Below are 23,535 nucleotides of genomic sequence, written 5' to 3'. Positions count from 1 at the left end.
GGATTGATTGGCTCAAATGGGTATAAGGAAATCTAGTTTCTAATCCCAGCTTGGGCTTCATGAAAGTAGGTAAATCACTTAACACTAGACTAATAGATATGTAAATTGTGTGGTATATTAGAAAGTGATCATTGCTTTTGGAAAGAAAAGGGTAAAGCAAGATTGAGAAGATCAGGAGTAGGGGTGGGTGTTTCAGTGAGTGCATATGCTTGGCATATATGAGCCTTCAGTAAAATACTGTCTACCATTATTATGACTTTGGTTCTTATCTGGAAATGAAAACATTAAGTTGAGTGATTCCTAGTGCTTGAAAAAATATTTGTGTTCCATTTCAGGATGTTGTGGCTAACGGGCTCTGTTGCAGACTTCTAAGTTTTGTAAAGTTATTGTACTTCTAGTTGTTGCTTAAGAATTTTTTGTGTTTGTCTTCCTTGTGATTTCTATAAAACAGTATGGCTTTAATAATGTAGGGATTATTTTTAAAATACACTGATTTGTTTAAAACAAACTCAAAATTAAAATTTTAGTGCATTTAAGAAAAAATATGTAACAGTATGAGATAGTAGTTTTTTTGTCAGGTCAGTTTCCTTTGAATCTTATCTTTTTGGTCATTGATTCATGATTGTTTTAAGTTTTTCAACAAATACTGGCACAGAGCCTCATTCTAACAAATTCCTGTTTGAAGTTGACATAGTTATCATTATTGTCTTAGAAACAAACATTTGCAGCACATATGTTAGGACCTGTCCCCAAAGACTGTTGAACGTCATTAAAAGTAGGTGTTCTGCATTGCTGTAAATCGTAAGCTAGAATCCATATGTCAGTCCCAGATGAGTTTCTACCTGAATATTAATTTTTAAAAAAATGAAATAAGGAAGAAAAAAAGAGACATCCTTAAATGTTTAAACCCGCTTAACCATCTATAGTAGAGGACTTGAGAAAGAGTGATATATAGCAATCTTACTTGTTTCTATAGCAATCTTACTATTCCTTTGCTTGCACAAGTATCTAGATTCCAGCAAAGGAAAATGTACAATAGTTCAAAATACTCTAATGTTCTAATAATCTTCCACTCTTCATCCTCTTCTATTTATTTTAGCTGGTATAAATTATACTTTTATGAGTTCCAGAAGCCTTGGTAGAAAATTTTCAATAACTTAGAATATATGTGTACTATTACCCACATAACAAATTATCCTCCAAACATAGTAGGTTAAAACTACCAACATTTACATTGTTTCTGAGGATCAGGAATCTGGAAGTGACTTAGCTAAATGATTCTGGCTCAGTATTTCTCATGAGAAAGCAATCAGGTTTTTATCTAAGGCTGCAGCCATTTCAAGACTCAAGTAGGACTGGAGGATCTACTTCCAAACTCGCTGATGTGGTTATTTGCAGGCTTCAGGCCCTTACTAATGAGACTGGCCATGGTAGCTAGCGTCCCCAGAGCAAGTGATCCAAAAAGAGGGAGATGGAAGTGTCTTTTATAACCTCATATCATTCCTGTCATGCCATCACTTCTGCTGTATTCCATTGGTCCCACAGACTAATCCTAGTACAATGAGGGTATGAGAACCAGGAGGCAGGGATCATTGGGGGTCTTCTTGAATCATCAGCTACATATATATATATATATATATATATATATATATATATATATATATGTAGTTTATTAGTTAAATATATATATTTTTTAACCAATAGTTAAATCTACCCAGCTGACTGCCAGATTAGAGTCTAATGACTTCATTGTACCAAACATTTTTTTGGTGGCGTATTTAGGCAAACAATTACTTCCAGCCATTTTTACTGAGGGACCAGCTTTGAATTGGCTTTTCCTTTGCAGAAAGATTATAATACAACTTTGACACACTCATCATTAAATTACTAGAAAAAAACTTTAAAAAATAATCCTGAAGATGAGAAATAAAGGGATTTTATAATCTTCTAAAGAAATTATAAAGAAATTAAACAAACAAGAAGCTGAAATTAAAGAAATAGTAACAAAACACATTCGATAGGAAAAAAAATTCCAAATCTTTTCTTTGATGAGACCATTAAAACAGAACCTGGCCACGGAAAAATGAAAAGAAAGCAAAGGTATACAAGGTTAGACATGAAAAGGAGATATTGCCATAGATCAGGAGGTAGAAAAGTATTGAGACCATTATGTGAGACTTCATGGCTACAAATTTGAAAACCTAGAAAAAATGGATTATTTATGGAGACCAGTGGTTCTCAAAATGTAGCCCCTCAGTCAGCAGCATTAGTATCACCAGGGAACTTGCTAGAAGTAAAATTCTCAGACCTACTAAATCAGAAACGCTGGGAGTGGGATTTAGTAATCTGTGTTTTAACAAGCATGCTGAAGTACAGGAAACACTGAAAAGAACAACTGCCATAAAGGTGATTGGAAAGGTGATTTAAACTCTAACATTAAACAAAACACCTGGATCATGTGAATTCACAGCTGTGTTTTATCTAAACTTTAAAGGATCCATCAGTATTTTTACGAACAACTTTTTTTTTTAATATTTTAGACATTTATTTATTTTATTTATTTTATTTTTGGCTGTGTTGGGTCTTCGTTGCTGCGCGCAGGCTTTCTCTAGTTGTGGCGAGTGGGGGCTACTCTTCGTTGTGGTGCACGGGCTTCTCATTGCGGTGGCTTCTCTTGTTGTGGAGCACGGCCTCTAGGCGTGTGGGCGTCAGTGGTTGCAGCACGCGGGCTCAGTAGTTGTGGCTCTTGGGCTCTAGAGCGCAGGCTCAGTAGTTGTGGCGCATGGGTTTAGTTGCTACGCGGCATGTGGGATCTTCCCGGACCAGGGCTCGAACCCGTGTCTGCTGCATTGGCAGGCGGATTCTTAACCACTGAACCACCAGGGAAGTCCCCTATGAATAATTTCTAAGCATTAAAAATACATTGGGGCGGGCTTCCCTCGTGGTGCAGTGGTTGAGAATCCGCCTGCCAATGCAGGGGACACGGGTTTGAGCCCTGGTCTGGGAAGATCCCACATGCCGCGGAGCAACTGGGCCCGTGAGCCACAACTACTGAGCCTGCGCGTCTGGAGCCTGTGCTCCGCAACAAGAGAGGCCGCGATAGTGAGAGGCCCGCGCACCGCGATGAAGAGTGGCCCCCGCTCGCCGCAACTAGAGAAAGCCCTGGCACAGAAACGAAGACCCAACACAGCCAAAAATAAATAAATAAATAAATAAAAAATGTATATATATATAGGGGCAAAAAAAGAATGATGACAGAGGAGAATGTGATTGGGTGGTCACATAAGGATTTTCAGGAGTGCTGATAATGTTCTATTTCTTGACCTGAGTGGTTAGCAGTTATTTGCTTTTTAATTATTTTTAAACTGAACATATGTATGCATGTATAGATAGGTTGACTGATAGATAATTTATGTTCCCTTCTGTATGTTTATTTATTCAACCCACATTTATTTAGTGCCTCCCATGTGGCAGACACTGTTCCAGGCACTTGGGATAGATACTTCAATAAACAAAACAATGTTCTCTGTCCTCATGGAGCTTACATTATAGGGGGAAAATATCAAAAAAAATAAATGCAACAACAAATTATATCATATTAGAAGGTGATAAGTCTATGGAAAAAAATAAGATAGAGGAGTTAAGGGGGACAAAGAGGGCTAGGATGAAGGTCTCATTGTTAAAATGAGATTTTATTAAAGACAGGAAGGTAAGGTGGTAAAACATGAGAGTATCAGGGAGAGGCAGAGGGAACAACTAGTAAGAAGCCTTAAATTACAAACATGACTGATATTTTTAAGGAAGAGCAAGGAGGCCAGCATAACTGGAGCAGAGTGGGTGGCAAGAAGAGAAGAAGTTAGAGAGCTAACCGGACGAGTCATTTAAGTCCTTGTAGGCCACTGTAAAGTTTTTGCTTTTAAACAGAGTATAATAGGGAGAAATTGTAGGATTTGGTTTTGAGAAGTTATATGATCTGACTTATGTGTTTAGAAGTATCACTCTGCAGTACTGAGAATAAACAGAAGGGTAGAAGGATGAAGACCATCTAGGAGGCTTCCATTGCATTACTGACCATTGCAGTAATTTAGGCAAGAGATGTTGGATTGGACCAGGGTTGTAGCAGAGCAGGTGATAAGAAGTAGTTGGATTCCAGATGGATTATAAAAGTATAGCCAACAAAATACCTGGACAGAATGAAAGTGGGGTATGAGAGAAAGAGAAGAATCAAGGATGCCTCATTGTTTTTGATCTGAGCAACTGAAGTATGGAGTTGCCAGCAACTGAAATGAAGAAGGCTGAGGTTTTTTCGGGGAAGACAAATGTACAGCTTGCAATTAAAAAGTTTACAAAACAGAAATTGAGTCCCAGATGTAGAAAACAAACTTATGGTTACCAAGGGGGAAATGGGGGGAGGGATAAATTGGGAGGTTGGATTTGACATATGCACACTGCTATATATAAAATAGATAACTAATAAGGACCTACTGTAGAGCATAGGGAACTCTACTCAGTACTCTACAATAGCCTATATGGGAAAAGAATCCAAAAAGAAGTGGATATATGTATATGTACAACTGATTCACTTTGCTGTACACCTGAAACTAACACAACACTGTAAATCAACTATACTTCAATAAAAAAATTAATTAAAAAATAAAAAGTTGACAAAACAGCATATATAATATTATCTATTTTTGTACAATTATAAATGTACATACACACATATTTAGGGAGATGTATGAAGTGATGGGCTCAAAAAAGGCTAATGATAGAAAGGTCCTTAAGTATCATTATGAAATAAAAATGAGAAGGTACAGAATATTAAGTACAGTAGGTTTATGTGTCAACAAAAGGGTGGGGAAAAACAATTTATTTATTTATTTGTGTTTGCGTGTATATGCATGAAATACCTTTGTTAATTTACTGGCACCATAAGTTACTTCAAGGAAGGGAAACTGGCCTAAAAGGCCCAGACTAAAAGGGGACAGAACTAAAAGGCAGATTGTTTTACTGCATACTGTTGTATATCTGCTCAGCATTGAACCATGTGCATGTGTTATCTGTTCAGAGCTAATTAATTAATTAATATGTAAAAATCTAATTTCCATTGCTGGTGGAAATGAAAGGATGTATTGTTATATTATTGATAGAAATGTGAAATTATACAGCTTTTTTTTTGTAATGCAGTATGACAACATCAATTATAAATAAAACTACATATACATATTTATTTATTTATTTCAACTTGGTAATTCCACTACTGGGATCTATATTACAGAAACAAAATACCAGTAAGTAGGAACATAGTAAAAGAATGTTTGTTGCAGTATTGAAAATAAGATGACTGCTTGTATGCAAGAAATACAAAATGTAGGAAAGTGTCTCTATAACCCTATATTTTAGCAAAACCACACATTCCCACTTGTATATGTATGTGTATATTAGTATTGTATGTACATGTTTATATATATTTGCTTGTGATGACATGAGCATTGGAGACAAAAACGGAAGGCCATGTTAATTTGAGAAGGGGGGCGGTTAGAATAGCGGCTAGCACATAGACTGTAGAGTCCAACTGCCTGGGTTCAAGTGTGTCCCTGCCACTTAACACCTGTGGACCTTGGACAAGTTACTTTATCATTGATTGTCTCAGTTTCCTCGTTTATTACGTCTGGACAATAGTGTCTGCCATATGGGATTGTTGACATGTATAAAGCACTCTGAACTGTTCCTGATCATGGTAAATGTGTAAAGTGTTAGGTCTGGAATTACTATTCTATAACGTTGATTTTTGCTGCAAGATAAGGGAAGGATGTGGGGAGAGCAGCAAAAACAAAAGCAAAACAGTCAGCATTAGGGAAAAAACCTAGTGAATTTATGATTCAGTTAATGCTTTTCTGTAAAATTGCATATGTGTGTATGTATATACACATAAAAAATGGTTGGCATTTTCTCTAATAAACATGATTTATAAGAATAATGAGAAAAATAAAAGTAATTTTTATACATTAAAAGTAATTAACATATATTTATATATGTTAAATAGCAGTTGTAGAAGGAAAGGAGGGTGCCACAAAAATCAAAATTCTGGAATGTATGGACAAACTGGAAATGCCTTAGATCCTCACTTTCAGTAATTAGGTGGCTGATTGTGAAGAAAAGAATAGGTTAGTAACGTAGTAGAGTCATTTGTTAATTCAAGGGTGGGCAGAATATATATCTATTCCCGTTCATTAAAAAATCAGGACTAATCAGAGATTCCTAGTGGGGGTTGGTTGATGGGGTTCTTTTTACTTCTTTTTTGTTTTGCGCAGTCAAATGTGTGCTTATGTAAGAATATAGCAGAAGGAAATGGGAACTAAATGAGTAAGAGTGAATTTCCTCAGCTCAGATCCTGTGATAAAGGCTCATGTTACATTGTATTCACCATATATACGCTTGTACCTACATATATTAATATACACATACATGTATAGTGGATGTCATGGTTTATCAAAAATGGGTTTATGGAGATATTTACCTGCATTTTGCATTTCTTGTCAGAATTACTCCTGGAGCCCTTTCTGTGTCAATAGCTCTAATTCATTATTTTTAGTGATTGCATAATATTCCATGGTGCATATGTGCCATTATTTCTTTAAAGGAGAGCATTCCACAAAGTGAGAGTTTTAAAAAGGGTTGCTCTTACTCTCTGCCCTTGACCCAGTTGCACCTAGAAGCCCTGGCCAAGGGAACTCCCCATGCATATTGATTGCTAGATAACAGATCTGATCATTGCTTTGAGATAGCTCTTTTTCAAGTGGGAAAAACGTCAAATATTTGGAAATAATAGCTGAAGTCCATAGGAATCATGATTATAAGGATTTTGGAGGTTTCCTGGTTTTGAGAAGTACCTTAAGGAAAAAAAAAACCAACAAGCTACTCGATCTTTGTAAAACACAGGCCTTATCTTGTTTTAAAGTTTGAAGCTCTTCAAAGACTTCCATTGCCCTTAGAAGATCCAAATTCCTTAAAACAGCTAATTAGGCACTTGAAAACCTTCTTCGTTTTCTCTAGCCATATCTCCTTTGCACTCGATTCTTAAACTATTCTGAACTGTGAGAAAGTTACCCTGGAAGCTTGATGGTGTCATTCATTTCTGAACTTTTTTATATACTTTTTTTCTTTGAACTACCCTACTTATTAATAGCTTCCTTAATTTCTGTTCATTTTTCAAGTCTCAGCTTAGTCATCTCCTTCTTTGAAATGCCTTAACCCGACTCCTCTGCCTGTTGAGGTTTCCCTGCTATGTGCTCCTACAATACCTACACTATTTTAATTATTCTTTAAATTATATATTTTTCCTGGACTCTTACCTTCCAGAGGTAGTACATTTTCACTGCCTGTCACGTAAGAGCTGCTCAATAAAAATTTGTTGAATGGATGAATGCATTAAAAAGTAAGACTGCTAAGAAGAATGTAAATAAGGTTGGCTTGGAAACCTGATTTGACCCTAGTATGTAGCAGTAAAAAAGCCCCGAGGAGATGAGGAGATGATCTGTCCAAATGGCTGAGGGACAGCTTGAAGTTAATGGTCAGCAATCCATGCTGAAGAAAATTTTAAATCTTTGATGAAATGATTCAGCAGTATTTTGTATTTAAAATAACCAATAGCTGCAAAATTTTGTAAGTATGGTCCAGAGGTTAAAGTATTAATCACATTAAAATATTAGTATAGAGCAAAATTCAATACAATTGGTGTTAAATCAGTTAAATTATAGAAGTACAAGTAACATAAAATAAATTGTAAGGCAGTCTCCATGATAACATGTTTCCAAGAAAAAAGACCAGACTGTATTATATCAAAATTTCATAGTATTTTAAAAATAATATTGCTAAATCAATTAGGTATATAACTGATTTACCGCCTTCTCATGGTATGATTAATAATAATTATTTTTAATAGAGGATACAGGTTCTGTAATATTTCATTACACATGTTATTAAATTGTTAATAACTGTCATATTTTTGAATTGTTAGTACATTTTCATCCTCTTAAACATTGCATGAATAAAAATTTTCAAAACAATGTTATCGATATGTAATTCACATTTCATGTAATTTAAACATTTAAAGTATACAATTCAGTATTCTTTAGTATATTCACAGGGTTGTGCAGCCATCACCACAATCTACTTTTAGAACATTTTCTTCTGCACTAAAAGAAACCCTGAACCCATTACTTGTCACTTCCCATCCCCTTCCCTCTTTCCTCCAGCCCTATGCAACAACTAATCCACTTTGTGTCTCTATAAATTTGCCTCTTCAGGACATTTCGTATAAATGGAATTATACAATATGTGTCTGGCTTCTTTCACTTAGCAAACTGGTTTTTAAAAGTTTATCCATACTGTAGTATGTATGAATACTTCATTCTTTTTTATTATCAAATAACACTATTGCTTGGTTATACCGTATTTTATTTATCCATTCATCAATTGTTGGACTGAATAAACTTTAAAAAGCATGTTTGAGTAAATTACCCTAATCATTAGGTACTGTGAGAGCAGATCCATCTGCACTATGGAATTATAGCAAAAGCAATTGATTACCAAAATACCCTCTGACCTATGTTGGTTCAAAAGAGTTTGTGTAATAAAAATTTCTAGGAAGAATATTTTTCTCTACAAAATCTAGGATTCTACAGTTTCTGAAATATGCCACTTTACCTCACAGGGTTGATGTGAGGATTAAGTTATGTAATACAATGACCTGTTTGTAATGTTTTAGGTTCCGATTAGGAGCTGAAGTGGTCCTATCCTTCAGCTATTTCGCAGCGTCCCACCACTCCTGCTATTAACTGCACCAAATCCACTGCTCTGATTCCTCCTTAGTTTTGTGATCCTTCAGTCCACTCCAAATCTTAGGTCTTTCTGTAATCAGCCACAATCTGCCTTCTCCTCCCAGCACCGTGGCTCTTTGACCCTGCTAGAGAAGGTTGCGTATAGTGCTGATTGGTGCCTCCAGAAGTATTTTATCGTCAGTATTACTAGGGGAATCACTGCCAATAGAAAGTCCTTTTACAATCTTTGGACAGTTTTCTTTTTCTTTCCTGTTTTCTTTGGCAACTGTTTCAAACCTACTTCAAATGCTCTAATTCCTGTATGAATCACAATGAATCACATTCAGCAGATGACCTCACTAGTGAGAAAATTCTACTGATTAAGGAAGAACTTACCTCCTACTTTATCTACATTTAACTCCCCTCTTGTATTTCAGTGTTGTCGATCTGTGCTCTTGATTTCAGTCTCTTCAAGGATCGTGTTTCTTGTCGACAGCTTCATCACCTTCCTATCTATTCACTCCATTAGCTCTTTTAATAGAAGTCTACACAGATTCTTTCTTCTTCTCCTGTTCACTCTTCAAACCACTGAGTTTAGGGATCATTTGTGCAAGAGCCATATGTAACCCTTCATCTGTTTCCCTTTTCTCATTCTCCTCATTCCTCCCCAAGTTGGGCACAGAAAAGCTAGTCTGTGCTTCCTTGACTCTCATCTGGGTATTTTCCCCACTAAACTGTAAGACAGGGATTTCTGGAGACAGCCCTTGTGTCTTGTTATTTTTGAATCCCCAGAGACCTCATTTGTTCTTGGCATATAGTTGCTGAATGGAACGTGGGGTTGGAGAGGGGAAATGGCCAAATCAGAAAGATGCTTAGCCTTCCTTAAATTAAATTTGTATGGTAAAATGTTATTAATATAAATATTTTAGAAATTGTATGCTGTATGGGAAGTTCAAAGAGAATTGTCAGTGCCTTCACTGTCCATGATACGTTTCTATTTATCAGAGTTAGCCTGATAAAGCTTTGCCTGATATTAGACAACAACAATATAGTATTATTAGTCTAACTTCAGTTATTTAATTTATTTTTATTATTTTATTTTATTTTATTTTTATTTTTTGGCCACACCACGTGGCATGCATGTGGGATCTTTGTTCCCCGACCAGGGATCGAACCTGTGCCCCCTGCGCTGCAAGCACAGAGTCTTAACCACTGGACCACCAGGGAAGTCCCCTAATTTCAGTTATTTAAAAAAATATTGGCCACAACTTTACTTCTTTAATTTGAATCTGGCATTTTCTAGGCAAGTGGTTTTCAATTGGGGATTCACATCACTTACTGATGAGTTTTGGGAGGTCCCAATCATTATACAGATGATTAGGACCTACTCTAGACTTATAGAATCCTTTTACTTGATATTTTTGATATATTCTTGGTATATTCTGGAACTATATGCTTGGTATATTCATGGTATCTTATGTCTCAGAATTATTGTATAGTCAAAGTTTTTTTCTTATAAAGATTATGTTCAGCCATTTTCATAAATTAGATGTAATATCCACTCTTCTTTGAAAATAGGTTAATCATTATGTTTATAGATATTTTGTCTAAAATATTTTTTCTGGATTGATTTTATTATCTTATTTTACATACCACACAAAAAAACAAATTTCTCTGTCAGTTGCATAATTCTTAAGAACTCTCATCTGATCTTTCACTTCGGAAAATTATTAGTAACAATTTAACCATAGTCATTTTAAATGTGTCATATACAGATAGTTTTTTGTTTTTCTCTAATGCTCCCCTGAAAGCTCTTACAATCAGCTACAGGCCTTAATACGTCATCAGCAAAGGACTGTCTCAGTGCTCTGTGGAAAAAAATGATGCCAGGTATCGTTGGGTACAGGCTTCTGGTGGCATTGCTTGAACAACTTTGGCACCATAACAATAGACTGAGTCAGGATTTCCAGAACTCCAGTCAAGAAGCAGAGGGTATATGAGACTGCTAACCCTAGATCAAGCAGTACAAGAATTGGTTACATAGGATTAAATGGACTAATGAGAGAAGACTGTAATGTTTATATGGAATATTTTTTATGTTTTAATGTTCTGTTTTTTGAATATATAAGAAACTGCTTTTTGTTTTCTCCTAAGCTATCTATAACTCATAACAGTTTAGTAGACTCTACTTTTTTTTTTATTGCAGTATAGTTGCTTTGCAATGTTGTGTTAGTTTCTGCTGTACAGTGAAGTAAATCAGCTGTATGTATACATATATTCCCTCCCTCCCTCTCTGCCCCTCATCTCACCCATCTAGGTCGTCACAGAGCACCGAGCTGAGCTCCCTGTGCTATACAGCATGTTCCCACTAGCTATCTGTTTTACACATGCTAGTGTATTTATGTCAAACCTAATCTCACAATTCATCACACCCTCCCCTGTCCCCCCGTGTCCACACATCCGTTCTCTACATCTGCGTTTCTATTCCTGCCCTGCAAATAGGTTCATCTGTACCATTTTTCTAGATTCCACATATATGTGTTCATATACGATATTTGTTTTTCTCTTTCTGACTTACTTCACTCTGTATCACAGACTGTAGGTCCATCCACATCTGTACAAACAACCCAAATTCATTCCTTTTTATGACTGAGTATATTCACCACATCTTCTTTATCCACTCATCTGTTGATGGACATTTAGGTTGTTTCCATGTCCTGGCTGTTGTAAATAGTGCTGCAATGAGCATTGGGGTACATCGGACTTTTTGAATTATGGTTTTCTCTGGGTATATGCCCAGTAGTGGGATTGCTGTGTCATATGGTAGTTCTATTTTTAGTTTTTTAAGGAACCTCCATACTGTCCTCCACAGTGGCTGTATCAATTTACATTCCCACCAACAGTGCAAGAGGGTTCCCTTTTCTCCACACCCTCTCCAGCATTTGTTGTTTGTAGATTTTCTGATGATGGCCATTCTGACTGGTGTGAGGTGATACCTCATTGTAGTTTTGATTTGCATTTCTCTAATAATTAGTGATGTTGACCATCTTTCATGTGCCCCGTGACCATCTGTATGTCCTCTTTGGAGAGATGTCTATTTAGGTCTTCTGCCGCTTTTTTGTTTTTTTGATAATTGAGCTCCATGAGCTGTTTGTGTATTTTGGAGGTTAATCCTTTGTCTGTTGCTTTCTTTGCAAATATTTTCTCCCATTCTGAGGGTTGTCTTTTCGTCTTGTTTATGGTTTCCTTTGTTGTGCAAAAGCTTTTAAGTTTCATTAGGTCTCATTTGTTTATTTTTGTTTTCATTACTCTAGGAGGTGGGTCAGAAAAGATCTTGCTGTGGTTTATGTCAAAGAGTGTTCTTCCTGTGTTTTCCTCTAACAGTTTTACAGTGACTGATCTTACATTTAGGTTTTTAATCCATTTTGAGTTTATTTTGTATATGGTTTTAGGTAGTGTTCTAATTTCATTCTTTTATATGTAGCTGTCCATTTTTCCCAGCACCACTTATTGAAGAGGCTGTCTTTTCTCCATTGTATATTCTTGCCTCCTTTGTCATAGATTAGTTGACCATAGGTGTGTGGTTTATCTCTGAGCTTTCTATCCTGTACCATTGATCTATATTTCTGTTTTTGTGCCAGTACCATACTGTCTTGATTACTGTAACTTTGTAGTATAGTCTGAAGTCAAGGAGCCTGATTCCTCCAGCTCCATTTTTCTTTCTCAATATTGTTTTGGCTGTTTGGGGTCTTTTGTGTTTCCATACAAATTGTAGAAGTTTTGTTTCTAATTCTGTGAAAATGCCATTGGTAATTTGATAAGGATTGCATTGAACCTGTAGATTGCTTTGGGTAGTATAGTCATTTTCACAGTATTGATTCTTCCAATCCAGGTACATGATATATCTCTTTGTCTGTTTGTGTCATCTTTGATTTCTTTCATTAGAGTTTTATAGTTTTCTGAGTACAAGTCTTCTGTCTCCTTTGGTAGGTTGATTCCTAGGTATTTTATTCTTTTCGTTGCAATGGTAAATGGGATTGTTTCCTTAATTTCTCTTTCTGATCTTTCATTGTTAGTGTATAGAAGTGCGAGAGATTTCTGCATTAATTTTGCATCCTGCAACCTTACCAAATTCATTGATTAATTCTAGGAGTTTTCTGGTGGCATCTTTAGGGTTTTCTATGTATAGTATAATGTCATCTGCAAACAGTGAAAGTTTTACTTCTTCTTTTCCAATTTGTATTCCTTTTATTTCTTTTTCTTCTCTGATTGCCGTGGCTAGGACTTCCAAAACTATGTTGAATAATAGCGGTGAGAGTGGACATCCTTGTCTTGCTCCTGATCTTAGAGGAGATGCTTTCAGTTTTTCACCCCTGAGAATGATGTTTGCTGTGGGTTTGTCGTATATGGCCTTTATTAGGTTGAGGCAGGTTCCCTCTATGCCCACTTTCTGGAGAGTTTTTATCATAAATGGGTGTTGAATTTTCTCAACAGCTTTTTCTGCATCTACTGAGATGATCATATGGTTTTTATTCTTCAATTTGTTAATATGGTGTATCACATTGATTGATTTGTGCATATTGAAGAATCCTTGCATCCCTGGGATAAATCCCACTTTATCATGGTGTATGATCCTTTTAATGTGTTGTTGCATTCTGTTTGCTAGTATTTTGTTAAGGAATTTTGCATCTATATTCATCAGTGATATTGGTCTGTAATTTTCCTTTTTTGTAGTACCTTTGTCTGGTTTTGGTATCAGGGTGATAGTGGCCTCATAGAATGAGTTTGGGAGTGTCCCTTCCTCTGCAATTTTTTGGAAGAGTTTGAGAAGGATGGGTGTTAGCTCTTCTCTAAATGTTTGATAGAATTCACCTGTGAAACCATCTGGTCCTGGACTTTTGTTTGTTGGAAGACTTTTAATCACAGTTTCAATTTCAGTACTGGTGATTGGTCTGTTCATATTTTCTATTTCTTCCTGATTCAGTCTTGGAAGGTTACACCTTTCTAAGAATTTGTCCATTTCTTCCAGGTTGTCCATTTAATTGGCATAGAGTTGCGTGTAGTAGTCTCTCAGGATGCTTTGTATTTCTGCGGTGTCTGTTGTAATTTCTCCTTTTTCATTTCCAGTTTTATTGATTTGAGTCCTCTCCCTCTTTTTCTTGATGAATCTGGCTAATGGTTTATCAATTTTGTTTATGTCCTCAAAGAACCAGCTTTTAGTTTTATGCATCATTGGTATTCTTTTCTTTGTTTCTATTTCATTTATTTTTGCTCTCATCTTTATGATTTCTTTCCTTCTGCTAACTTTGGGTTTTGTATGTTCTTCTTTCTCTAGTTCTTTTAGGTGTAAGGTTAGATTGTTTATTTGGGATTTTTCTTATTTCTTGAAGTAGGCTTGTATGGCTATACGCTTCCCTCTTAGAACTGCTTTTGCTGCATCCCATAGGTTTTGGGCCATCGTGTTTTCATTGTCATTTGTCTCTAGGTATTTTTTGATTTCCTCTTTGATTTCTTCAGTGATCTCTTGGTTATTTAGTAACGTAGTGTTTAGCCTCCATGTGTTTGTGGTTTTTATGTTTTTTTTCCCTGTAATTGATTTCTAATCTCAAGCATTGTGGTCAGAAAAGATGCTTGATATGATTTCAATTTTCTTAAATTTACTGAGGCTTGATTTGTGACCCAACATGTGATCTATCCTGGAAAATGTTCCGTGCACACTTGAGAAGAAAGTGTAATCTGCTGTTTTTGGATGGAATGTCCTGTAAATATCAATTAAATCTATCTGGTCTATTGTGTCATTTAAAACTTGTGTTTCCTTATTTATTTTCGTTTTGGATGATCTGTACATTGGTGTATGTGAGGTGTTAAAGTCCCCCACTATTACTGTGTTAGTGTCGATTTCCTCTTTTATAGCTGTTAGCAGTTGCCTTACATATTGAGGTGCTCCTGTTAGGTGCATATATATTTATAATTGTTATATCTTCTTCTTGGATTGATCCCTTGATCATTATGTAGTGTCTTTCCTTGTCTCTTGTAACATTCTTTATTTTAAAGTCTGTTTTATCTGATATGAGTATTGCTATTCCAGCTTTCTTTTGATTTCCATTTGCATGGAAGATTTTTTTCCATCTCCTCACTTTCAGTCTGAATGTGTCCCTAGGTCTGAAGTGGGACTCTTATAGATGGCATATATATGGCTCTTGTTTTTGTATCCATTCAGCAAGCCTCTGTCTTTTGGTTGGAGCATTTAAACCATTCACGTTTAAGGTAATTATGGATATGTATGTTCCTATTACCATTTTCTTAATTGTTTTGGGTTTGTTTTTGTAGGTCCTTTTCTTCTCTTGTGTTTCCCACTTAGAGAAGTTCCTTTAGCATTTGTTGTAGAGCTGGTTGGGTGGTACTGAAATCTCTTAGCTTTTGCTTGTCTGTAAAGCTTTTGATTTCTCCATCAAATCTGAATGATTGGGTAGAGTAATCTTGGTTGTAGGTTCTTCCCTTTCATCACTTTAAATATGTCATGCCACTCCCTTCTGGCTTGTAGAGTTTCTGCTGAGAAATCAGGTGTTAACCTTATGGGAGTTCCCTTGTATGTTTTATGTAATTTTTCCCTTGCTGCTTTCAATAATTTTTCTTTGTCTTTAATTTTTGTCAGTTTGATTACTCTGTGTCTTGTCATGTTTCTCCTTGGATTTATCCTGTATTGGACTCTCTGCACTTCCTGGACTTGGGTGGCTATTTCCTTTCCCATGTTAGGGAAGTTTTCGACTATAATCTCTTCAAATATTTTCCCAGGTCCTTTCTCTCTGTCTTCTCCTTCTGGGACCCCTATAATGCGAATTTTGTTGCATTTTATGTTGTCCCAGAGGTCTCTTAGGCTGTCTTCATTTCTTTTCATTCTTTTTTCTTTTTTCTGTTCCGCAGCAGTGAATTCCACCATTCTGTCTTCCAGGTCACTTATCCGTTCTTCTGCCTCAGTTATTCTGCTATTGCTTCCTTCTAGTGTATTTTTCATTTCAGTTATTGTATTGTTCATCTCTGTTTGTTTGTTCTTTAATTCTTCTAGATCTTTGTTAAACATTTCTTGCATCTTCTTGATCTTTGCCTCCATTCTTTTTGCGAGGTCCTGGATCATCTTCACTATCATTATTCTGAACTCTTCTTCTGGAAGGTTGCCTATCTCCACTTCATTTCGTTGTGTTTCTGGGGTTTTATCTTGTTCCTTCATCTGGGACATAGCCCTCTGCTTTTTCATCTTGTGTATCGTTCTGTGAATGTGGTTTTTGTTCTACAGTCTGCAGGATTGTAGTTCTTCTTGCTTCTGCTGTCTGCCCTCTGGTAGATGAGGCTATATAAGTGGCTTGTGCAAGTTTCCTGATGGGAGAGACTGGTGGTGGGTAGAGCTGGCTATTGTTCTGGTGGGCAGAGCTCAGTAAAACTTTAATCTGTTGTCTGCTGATGGGTGGTGCTGGGTTCCCTCCCTGTTGGTTGTTTGGCCTGAGGCGACCCAACACTGGAGCCTACCGAGCTCTTTGGTGGGGCTAATGGCGGACTCTGGGAGGGCTCATGCCAAGGGGTACTTCCCAGAACTTCTGTTGCCAGTGTCCTTGTCCTCATGGTGAGACACAGCCACCCCCCGCCTCTGCAGGAGACCCTCCAACACTAGTAGGTAGCTCTGGTTCAGTCTCCTATGGGGTCACTGCTCCTTCCCCTGGGTCCCGATGTGCACACTACTTTGTGTGTGCCCTCCAAGAGTGGAATCTCTGTTTCCTCCAGTCCTGTTAAAGTCCCGCAATCAATTCCTGCTAGCCTTCAAAGTCTGATTCTCTAGGAATTCCTCCTCCCGTTGCTGGAACCCCAGATTGGGCAGCCTGACGTGGGGCTCAGAACCTTCACTCCAGTGGGTGGACTTCTGTGGTATATGTGTTCCCCAGTTTGTGAGTCACCCACCCATTGGTTATGGAATTTGATTTTATTGTGATTGCGCCCCTCCTACCGTCTCACTGTGGCTTCTCCTTTGTCTTTGGATGTGGGGTATCTTTTTTGGTGAGTTCCAGTGTCTTCCTGTTGATGATTGTTCAGCAGTTAGTTTTGATTCTGGTGTTCTCACAAGAGGGAGTGAGAGCATGTCCTTCTACTCTGCCATCTTGAACCAATCCCCAATCCTTACCATATTTTAAATTCTGCAAGTTTCCTTTAATATCTGGCTATAGTCATCCACACTTTTTCCAGTTTTTCTCCCTTCGCCTGACTCCACATCATGAAGAACTGAAACTTGACTGCTCAGATCCCCAGGATTCTAGGCTGGCTTGCAGCCTACCCTTTCCAGAGGATTGCAAGAAGCTCTGCTAGCTGAAGCCTGATGACCTGATATAACCCTTGAAGGATTTGTCCCTGCAACAGCCTGTATGTGGGTCGGATTTCTCACTGAACAAGTCATTGTCTGGACCACTAAGGAAGTCCAGAGAGATGCTTGGGCCAAGCATGCCCTTCTTATATAAGGTGTAACCAAGACTGTGGACAACATCACCAAGAGCATTGGCATCCTAGCTTGAGAGTGTGAAACTCAATAAGTAGTGCTGCATAACCAAAAAATTCTTCTCAACAACCTCTTGGAATTCCCTGGACTGGTTACCCTTGTTGGGGGAGGGGGAAATTTCCCCCCTTACCCCTCTGAGTTCTTATGGCTGGACTAATAATAAAACTTACACAAGACAGATTAATAGGAGAAAAAGAAGCAAATTCTAATTCCTGTGCATGTAGGTCTCAGAGAAGTGGCACCTAAGAAGCGGCCAAAGCAGGCAGCTTTTATATTTTTTAGACAAAGAAACAATAAATTTGTGAGAAATTGACAAGACAAAGAAACTTAGGCTTTGGATGTTTGATTAAGAATCTAAACAGAGTTTGGGCTTGGGGTAGTAAATTAAAGAAGTAAAAGGTTTGTTTATAGAGTGATCTCTACAGAATTCCCTAACTCTGGTGATAAGAGTGTTCTTCTACTTCCAGGTGCAGGGAGTGTAACTTTCATATCAGAGATTTATGTGCTGCTTTCAAGGAGCCAGAGAGGAGGGTCAAAGTGTCCCTCTGGCATCAGGTCTTTCTTAGGCAACTTTAATTCAAAATAATGTCATTGAGGCACATTTTGGGGTGTCCTGCCCTGGGCCCCAACACCCTCAAGGTTCAACTCTTGGCTCTTTATACTAATATTTCTCTTTTTCCTTAAGGCATCTCTCTTTTAAAATGCTAAGTCTTTAGGGCCTCCAGGGCCCTAAAACAATTGACATTTGCTACCACCTCTCAACAAATGGTTCAACTGATTTTACAGAAATAATACCAACAAGAATCATTGAGAGACTATTTCTCAGACCTTGCTTCATCCTACTTAGGAGGTTTATGATCAGCTCTGAGTTTTTCAGGATGAATGACTTTCATTTGTCTTGAACAATTGTCATTGCCTTGACAATATTGAGCTTCTTCTGAGTCCTGAGTTACTGGACCCTTCCTTCCCACACTTTTGTGTTCTGAGAAATGGCTGAAATAAAAGACTACCTGCTGTCACATACTCCTAGATAAGACCCATCCTGCCTCCTCCCTCAGTGAATCCTTTATCTATTTTACCCGTGTAAAACCCCATTTCCTTTTCCTTCAGGTGTTCTTTATTAATGAATGATCTATTATAGTAGCCTGAATAAAACCATCTCCTTAATTGTCAGGTATGTTTTAGCTTTCACACTAGGCTTGATTATATGGGTTTGACATCAAAATTTTGATAGAGCTGAAATGTAGCTTTACAGGGCAGGACAATTATAACTCAGCCTAACCAGAAAGGCAGCTCACTAGTTTAAAGAATGTTAATTCACCTTTACTAAATTTACTGTTATTAAACACTTTTTGGATTAGAAGATCTGTATCAAACAAGGAGGAGTAGCAGTAAAAATGTAATGTTATAATTCCTAAAATAGAGTAGACCCTGAGCATCCAAAATGCTGCACATCTGCCCTGAGATTTTAAGAAAAGAAATCAAGCTCAAAACTTATTAAGGAATAGGGCATTCCATCCAAAAACAACAGAGTACACTTTCTTCTCAAGTGCTCATGGAACATTCTCCAGGATAGGTCATATCTTGGGTCACAAATCAAGCCTTGGTAAATTTAAGAAAATTGAAGTCATATCAAGTATCTTTTCCAACACAACGCTATGAGACTAGATGTCAATTACAGGAAAAAAACTGTAAAAGATACAAACACATGGAGGCTAAACAATACGCTGCTAAATAACCAAGAGATCACTGAAGAAATCAAAGAGGAAATAAAAAATTACCTAGAAACAAATGACAATGAAAACACGATGGCCCAAAACCTATGGGATGCAGCAAAAGCAGTTCTAAGAGGGAAGTTTATAACAATACAATCCTACTTCAAGAAACAAGAAACATCTCAAATAAACAACCTAACCTGACACCTAAAGCAATTAGAGAAAGAAGAACAAAAAACCCCAAAGTTAGCAGAAGGAAAGAAATCATAAAGATGAGATCAGAAATAAATGAAAAAGAAATGAAGGAAATAATAGCAAAGATCAATAAAACTAAAAGCTTGTTCTTTGAGAAGATAAACAAAATTGATAAACCATTAGCCAGACTTATCAAGCAAAAAAGGGAGAAGACTCAAATCAACAGAATTAGAAATTAAAAAACAGAAGTATTAACTGACACTGCAGAAATACAAAGGATCATAGAGATTACTACAAGCAACTATATGCCAATAAAATGGACAACCTGGAAGAAATGGACAAATTCTTAGAAAAGCACAACCTTCCAAGACTGAACCAGGAAGAAATAGAAAATATGAACAGACCAATCACAAGTACTGAAATTGAAACTGTGATTAAAAATCTTCCAAGAAACAAAAGCCCAGGACCAGATGGCTTCACAGGTGAATTCTATCAAACATTTAGAGAAGAGCTAACACCTATCCTTCTCAAACTCTTCCAAAGTATAGCAGAGGGAGGAACACTCCCAAACTCATTCTACGAGGCCACCATCACCCTAATACCAAAACCAGACAAAACTGTCAGAAAAATAGAAAGAGAAATTAAGGAAACACTCCTATTTTCCATTGCAACAAAAAGAATAAAATACCTAGGAATAAACCTACCTAAGGAGACAAAAGACCTGTATGCAGAAAACTATAAGACACTGTTGAAAGAATTTAAGGACTATACAAACAGATGGAGAGATATACCATGTTCTTGGATTGGAAGAATCAACATTGTGAAAAGGACTATACTACCCAAAGCAATGTACAGATTCAATGCAATCCCTTTCAAAGTACCAATGGCATTTTTCACAGAACTAGAACAAAAAATTTCACAATTTGTATGGAAACACAAAAGACCCCGAATAGCCAAAGCAATCTTGAGAAAGAAAAACGGAGCTGGAGGAATCAGGCTCGCTGACTTAAGACTATACTACAAAGCTACAGTAATCAAGACAGTATGGTACTGGCACAAAAACAAGAATATAGATCAATGGAACAGGATAGAAAGCTCAGAGATAAACCCACAAACCTATGGTCACCTAATCTATGACAAAGGAGGCAAGAATATACAATGGAGAAAAGACAGCCTCTTCAATAAGTGGTGCTGGGAAAACTGGACAGCTACAAGTAAAAGAATGAAATTAGAACACTTCTTAACACCATACACAAAAACCCAAAATGGATTAAAGACCTAAATGTAAGGCCAGACACTGTAAAACTCTTAGAGGAAAAGATAAGCAGAACCCTCTGTGACATAAATCTCAGCAAGATCTTTTTTAACCCACCTCCTAGAGAAATGGAAATAAAAACAAAAATAAGCAAATGTTATGTAATGAAACTTAATAGCTTTTGCACAACAAAGGAAATCATAAACAAGACCAAAAGACAGCCCTCAGAATGGGAGAAAATATTTGCAAATGAAGCAACTGACAAAGGATTAACCTCCAAAATATACAAGCACCTCATGCAGCTCAATATCAAAAAAACAAATAAACCAATCCAAAATTGGGCGGAAGACCTGAATAGACATTTCTCCAAAGAAGATATACAGATTGCCAACAGATACATGAGAGGATGCTCAACATCACTAATCATTAGAGAAATGCAAATCAAAACTACAATGAGGTTATCACCTCACACCGGTCAGAATGGCCATCATCAAAAATTCTACAAACAATAAATGCTGGAGAGGGTGTGGAGAAAAGGGAACCCTCTTGCACAGTTGGTGGGAATGTAAATTAATACAACCACTATGGAGAACAGTATGGAGGTTCCTTAAAAAACTAAAAATAGAGCTACCATACGACCCAGCAATCCCACTACTGGGCATATACCCTGAGAAAACCATAATTCAAAAAGAGACACGTACTACAATGTTCATTGCAGCAGTATTTACAATGGCCAGGACATGGAAGCAACCTAAGTGTCCATCAACAGATGAATGGATAAAGAAGATATGGTGCCTATATACAATGGAATATTACTCAGCCATAAAAAGAAGCGAAATTGAGTTATTTGTAGTGAGGTGGATGGACCTAGAGTCAGTCATACAGAGTGAAGTAAGTCGGAAAGAGTAAAACAAATACCGTATGCTAACACATACATATGGAATCTAAAAAAAAATGGTTCTGATGAACCTAGGGGCAGGACAGGAATAAAGACGCAGATGTAGAGAATGGATTTGAGGACATGGGGAGGGGGAAGGGTAAGCTGGGACGAAGTGAGAGGGTGACATGGACACATATACACTACCAAATGTAAAATAGATAGCTAGTGGGAAGCAGCTGCATAGCACAGGGAGACCAGCTCCGTACTTTGTGACCACCTAGAGGGGTGGAATAGGGAGGGTGGGAGGGAGACGCAAGAGGAAGGGGATATCGGGATATATGTATACCTATAGCTGATTCAGTTTGTTATACAGCAGAAACTAACACAACATTGTAAAGCAATTATACTCCAATAAAGATGGAACATATATAAACATATATAAACTGGGTGTTAGTATGTCCTAACCAATTCTGTACTATATTGGTAATTGCCTGCTGTAAGGTCTCATACTAAAATTGTAATTGTAGCCAATTAATTGATTTTCAGACATTTAAATTAAATACCACTAAAAATTCACTCTGAATTGGAGCATTATGAAGAACTACCAATAGATGGAACACACGTATGGCTAGAACCTCTCAATATATTTGATCATTCCTGAGAGTTGCCACACAGATCTTCTTGCTTCATCATTGTTATCAATAAAAGAATTCATACTGCCTGCTTTTATTTGGATTCCAGATCATGTGGCTATGAATAGAAAAAGCTTGTATGTTTTTGGACTAGATAGTTGCCAGCAGAGGTGAATCAGAGCCAGGCTCTGGTGCTGAGGCTGAGGTTCTGTGGACGCCACTGTTCACTGTCTGCTTCCTGAAAGGTAGACAGCCCTATCCAAGCTCTTTTAGACATTCTCCAAGGACAAGTAAGAAATTGAAGAGCAAAGGTAGCTTACCAAACAGTAGGAAATCCAGAAATAGTGTGAGCTTGGTGTTACTCATGTATGTGTCCCAGAGGTGAGATACGAAATACTGAGATCTGGAAGGCAGCGAATGTTTGCTGATAGTCACTGCTGCCATTGTCTTCTCAAATGAGACTGAGGAAAGATTTGAAAATTGGGAGGCAGCCTGAAGGTTGTAGAGCCAGTGAGGAGGTGGCCAGTATTTCAGCTCCACAGGAAGCAAACTAGATCTCTGAATTTGAGTGAAAGCAGTAGGATTATTTGAGAGACATCTAAAGGTAAGCTAAAAATTTTAAGGTACCCGTTCTTGAACAAAGACTGGGGTTAGAGTTTATGAGAAAAACATTACTATAGCTTTAACAGAGTGAAAGGAAATGTATGGTACAACATGAGAAAAAACAAACCATGATGTCAAAAGATGTAAATGAATTAGTACAAGTTCAGTGTGCTAGATAGTGTTTAAAGACTAGGTAGAGGTCCAGTGTCATTGAAGGGTTGAGGCAGTAGAAGGAATCATACAGAAATGAAGAAGTAAGAGAGGGCTCTAACACTCTCAGGGACTGCAATTTTAACCTATTTCTTTTCTAGTAATAATTTTCCTTTACACTTAAGATAGTAGAATTAGCCTTTTATGTTCACCCTTTGAATTTTATGTATTTGGAATGCTTCTGACCAACTTTTGCAGGGAAGACTTAAACCTCAGTTATACTTTTCACTAAATTATACTCTTCAACTTGTGGAAATGGGTGAAGCTCTTAGAAAAGAACAAGTATACTAAAGGTTTTCATTTTTTTAATTTTTTAATTAATTTATTTGTTTATTTTTTGGTTGAGCTGGGTCTTTGTTGCTGCGCGCGGGCTTTCTCTAGTTGCGGCGAGCAGGGGCTACTCTTCGTTGTGGTGCATGGGCTTCTCACTGCCGTGGCATCACTTGTTGCAGAGCACGGGCTCTAGGCGTGGGCTTCAGTAGTTGTGGCTCCGGGCTCTAGAGCGCAGGCTCAGTAGTTGTGGCGCACGGGCTTAGTTGCTCCGCGGCATGTGGGATCTTCCCAGACCAGGGCTCGAACCTGTGTCCCCTGCATTGGCAGGCGGATGGATTCCCAACTACTGCACCACCAGGGAAGCCCCTAATGGTTTTTAAATTAAAATATATTCTCAAGAAACAGGAGAAT

The 23,535-nt window shown here is 37.4% G+C and overlaps 1 long non-coding RNA gene and 1 other non-coding gene across 2 annotated transcripts in view; one reads left to right on the top strand and one right to left on the bottom strand.

Annotated features, from left to right (window-relative positions):
* Nucleotides 1-23,535, top strand: part of LOC132365754 (uncharacterized) — a 210,370-nt gene that overhangs the window by 16,162 nt on the left and 170,673 nt on the right. The window lies entirely within an intron of this gene.
* On the bottom strand, nt 9,977-10,049 carry TRNAA-UGC (transfer RNA alanine (anticodon UGC)). The gene has a single exon. It is a non-coding gene; the product is annotated as a tRNA-Ala (tRNA).

This window comes from Balaenoptera ricei, chromosome 5 (assembly GCF_028023285.1).
Source record: "Balaenoptera ricei isolate mBalRic1 chromosome 5, mBalRic1.hap2, whole genome shotgun sequence".
Taxonomy (NCBI): domain Eukaryota; kingdom Metazoa; phylum Chordata; class Mammalia; order Artiodactyla; family Balaenopteridae; genus Balaenoptera; species Balaenoptera ricei.
The sequence above is the reverse complement of the archived record's forward strand: the minus strand, read 5'-3'. Positions and strand labels throughout refer to the sequence as shown.